The following is a 4,417-nucleotide window of genomic DNA, read 5'->3' on the forward strand; positions in this document are numbered from 1 at the left end:
TATTTTGAGACATTATTTGCTCCACTTGTCCCAGGTGGGGAAGGTAACTAAGTACATGTGCTAGCTTACAATTCAAAAAGGTACTTTACTTGAGTATTTCCATTTCATGCCAATGTATACTTCTACTCCATTACATTTCAGTAGGAGATCTTGTACTTTTTACTCCACCTCATTACAATAGTTAGTCACTTAATTTATAACAACAAAATATGATGCGATATTAAAGATTATACTGCCCAACAGTATGTAAAGTGGTTCAAATTAATTCCACGTCAATCAGCTTCTACATTACAGTTCTGTGTATGCATTAATGCTTCAATAGTCCAATAACGTCCAATTTTGAGTTACGTGTACTTGAGCTTGTCCATTTTATGCAACTTTCCACTTTCATTTCAGAGGGAAATATAGTACATTTAATTCACTACAGTTATTTTTCAGAGATAAACATTTTATATTTACAACTTTATGCATTGGTGTAGATTCAACTTCCTAAGCATAAATCGAGTCCACGCAAGAGATTTTCTTAAAACAAATGTAATTTAATAAAACTAAGATATACACAAATGGTCAAACTCCTATAGTCTGGAACACCCAAGCGAAGTAGATCAGCTGAAGACCCTCCCATGTTGGCCAATTGCCTGCTGAGGGTCAGCCAGGACGGCCTGCAAGAAAGTGGGAGGGGCATCACAATAAAATCATTAAAAGTAAAACTTTGCTTGTGCATTGATGTTTCAGTATAATAATCTATAAACGTCTGCTTAGGTTAAAGTTAGGTGGCATGTTTTCTGCAGTACTCAGAAAGTGTGACAACAAGCTTGTCAATATTTAAATATGTATTGAAGTGTTTAAATACTAAAATATGAAATAAAATTATTAAATTATTAAAGTCTAAGCAATTGACTATAGTATATTTTTCAGTAGGATTACCGCTAGTAACTTCAACAGTAATGAATAAACACAGCATCCAAGAGTAAAAAATTTGCTGCATAAGCTAACAAAGCTAACCAGTGGGGATCAGCCATCACAAACATAACAACAAACAGACAAGACAGTACTGACCTATCATTTGTGTGAAACAGCAACGCTAAGGTTACTCACCTGCACCTCAACCTGCGTGTCGGTTTTCATTTCTTTCAAATCTCTGAGGTTTCTCCAGCATTGAAACGCCTCACCGATGTTAACATGTTGTGGGGAAGGGAAGGTACACGCCACTTTCTTTTTTTATGATTTAAAGAGCCAGGCTGTGTAGAAAAAAGTGACTTTTTTTTTGCACACAAAACAGAGAGCTAACGAACCGTGACGAAATATTTGCTGATTAAACAAAAAGTGCATTGGATTACAATCGCTTACTCTCCCTTTAAGTATGATTTTGAATGCAGGACAATTATTTGTAATGGTGTATTTAACATTTTTGTATTAGCACTTTTACATAAAAATAATGCACAAACAATTTAGCATTACACTCACATGTATTAAAACTAATGCTGCAGAGCCAGAGATATCATCTCTTTTATTCCACGCATTCTTCTTCCTTGTGAAAAGCCGGCGCTTACATTACCGACAGTTTGGATTCTGGAGTATTCTAATCTAGCTTCAAGCCGCTAGCGGAGTGGGCTACAGAATTTCAAATTCAAATTTAATTCATCAGATTTTAAGCATCCTCCTTTGGGGCCATAAAGGGCTTTAGACAACTTTTTTCCACTGATGCAGTAGTACTCCACAAGACGTATAAACAGAATTTGATGTGTAAAATTGGAGGAATTCCCCTTTAAGTAAAGGCTCTCTACTTCTTTCATCCCTGCCTGTGTATCTCACGTAAATGACAGTGAACGCAGCATAAGGCAATGCACAGATAAACACAAGTTTTTTTAGATGTGTTATATTGTTTAAGATTAATTAATTGTTTGTCACGATGTACATTACTATACTGCTGCAAACTGCTTCTTGTGATATTATATATTAGTCTACATAATATAGACAACAAGGGCACCTGAGGTAATTGGCACAGACTTTATTTTTCAACATTATGTATTATAGCTGCAACATGCATCTTTTTGCTCTCAGACAGGGAGTCTACTCTTATTCCTGCTCTTCTCACATCAGTTTCCAAATTCTTTTCACTCATCTCTACTTTTAAAAAAACCTTTAAGCATTGTAGATAGGGGTAAAGTTGCCAGCATCCAAAATGAAAGTCCATTTCAGGCAAATGGTAGGATTGAAACATTTAGTTTGAAATAAATGTGAACGATTTTGATATTTACATATTTGTCCACATAAAAAGCTCAGTGTTATGTCTGTTAACTCACATGTGCCTATGTAAGACGGAAACAGTGAAGGAGACAGTAGGTTTTGTTATTGTCTGGCAGAAAGACTGATTGCTGTTGGCAGTTAGACAGAGAGTAGTTAATGAGGTATTTTGATATTCACTGGCTTTAAGTAGCCTACTTGCATAAGGGAAGTATCTATATGGTCCTGATATTGGTTCAAAGAAAAAAAAGCTAAATCGGAGTACAGATCAAGAGTATACACCAGCATGAAGAGCAGAGCTGCTTCTTCAGGATTTACCTACACAGTTGTACCACTGTTATCAGCAGGATTGAAACCTCTCTGCCCGAGGAAATATATCAGATGTCTGAACCTGTGGAAGACAGGTCAGTCTAACACGCAGTAGTGTGGATGTAGCCTAAGGAAATGTCCTGGAGGAGAGCGCAGCAGCCTCTACTATGCACACCACATAACCACAATGTCCCCAGCTTGAGGCAGCTGGGAACCTCTGTGGCATGTAATACCTCACTCTTTGTTTTTCTGCCAACATTTCCGGACACTCTTTCAGTGTCAAACAGTCAATAGGAGGCAACATGACCCAGAAAACAAGCTTTAAAAAGAAGAATGTTCCGAGGTGGGCATGCATGAGAGAAAAGTCACTGCTGAGTATGGGTAAAACGAAAGTTAAACTAAAGGTTAAAATCTTCCAACACTGCAAAGTCTGTCCATTTGTGACATCCATAAACACTAATGTGACCTTCAGGAAGATACCAGAGCACTCTGTTCCTCTCAGCATGACAGCATTTTATTAGGCAAATGATGACACACTTCACTGTTTAAAGGACAGTAGTATACATTCATATCAGGTCATCTGTACAGTACAAAGATAGAGGGATGTGTGGGAGAGGTAATGTATGACATCCAGTTGTGTTGGCCTAGTGGCCTCACGTGTGTGTGGGGTGTGTGTGTGTGTGTGTGTGTGTGTGTGTGTGTGTGTGTGTGTGTGTGTGTGTGTGTGTGTGTGTAGGCTTTCTGTAGCATCAATTCCTCTAGTCAACAAAAGGCTGCAGCCCTATTGGGTCACTGATTCACTCCTTGAAATCTTTGGTCATTTAGGACAGTCTTGATTCTTTCTTTTCTTTTGTTAGTTCAGTAAGAGCTGACTGTGGTCGATGAAGCACAACCCATCAGTCGTTTTGGCCTCAATGAGAAAGGAAAGATCACAGAAAAGAGTTAGAGTTTTGACTCATACAATGACTGCTGATTCTGGTCAAAATTCTTTGATTTTATTCAGTGATTCCAGTGTAAATGGGCTCACTTTTATGCATTTATAGCATTGGGTTTTGTGCCTTTTACATCATGTTTCGCTCCATCAAAGCCTCGGACTGTCTGAGCCTGGATCAAACTGCATAATACTCCATGAGGTGCAAAGCAGGTGTGCTGGAGGAGTCACTAGGGTGGATGCAGTGGGCAAACACTTTAATACTGCATTTTGGCATCATGTAACTTAAACTCCACGCAACACATTCCTTTCATGTCTCAAAACTCTACTTTGAATAAGCTATAAGGCGCTGAAATGACTGCATTTGAGTAGAATTTTCTTGGTTGCACTGTCTGTAAGGCTGCCCTCAGTTTTCATACTCCGTGGAAAGACGGGCACTGGATGCACACGGGGATTTAAGCAGCAAAGATTTCCGTTTCCGTTATGATTCCTCAAGTGAGTTCTTGCCCCCCCCCCCCCCCCCCCAAGTGGGTGGACATGAGACAAGGACGCTCCTAGTGAAGCCTTCCAGTAAACAACAGCTTGAACTACACTGAACCTTTGAACAAATTAACACAGACTTCACTTGTCATGTAAATAAACACCTACACATCACTTTTTTTCAGAACAGGACAACAACATCACATCTCATATATGACGCAAAGCGGCGGCAGGGTGGCCCGGTGGCTACAGAGACATGCGCCCTGCTGAAGTGTCCATGAGCAAGTCACTTGATCCCTCCCCAGCTGCAAGGGGCGCTGTTCAGGAGCTCAGTACACCCTGACCTGTGGGCTCCCTGTGGTAGGGAACTTCTGGTACAAAGGAACTGAAATGAACTATGACATTATTAGCAATACATCCAATTACGCACGGGGAGACACAAAGGTGGAG

The 4,417-nt window shown here is 39.6% G+C and overlaps 1 long non-coding RNA gene across 1 annotated transcript; it reads right to left on the reverse strand.

Annotated features, from left to right (window-relative positions):
- Nucleotides 1-481: 481 nt before the first annotated feature.
- Nucleotides 482-1,586, reverse strand: LOC123956481. The gene is made up of 3 exons (XR_006821550.1): nt 1,468-1,586; nt 1,099-1,241; nt 482-662 (listed from the first exon to the last, which is right to left on the reverse strand). It is a non-coding gene; the product is annotated as an uncharacterized LOC123956481 (long non-coding RNA).
- Nucleotides 1,587-4,417: the final 2,831 nt, after the last annotated feature.

This window comes from Micropterus dolomieu, linkage group LG18 (assembly GCF_021292245.1).
Source record: "Micropterus dolomieu isolate WLL.071019.BEF.003 ecotype Adirondacks linkage group LG18, ASM2129224v1, whole genome shotgun sequence".
NCBI classification, from domain to species: Eukaryota; Metazoa; Chordata; class Actinopteri; order Centrarchiformes; family Centrarchidae; genus Micropterus; species Micropterus dolomieu.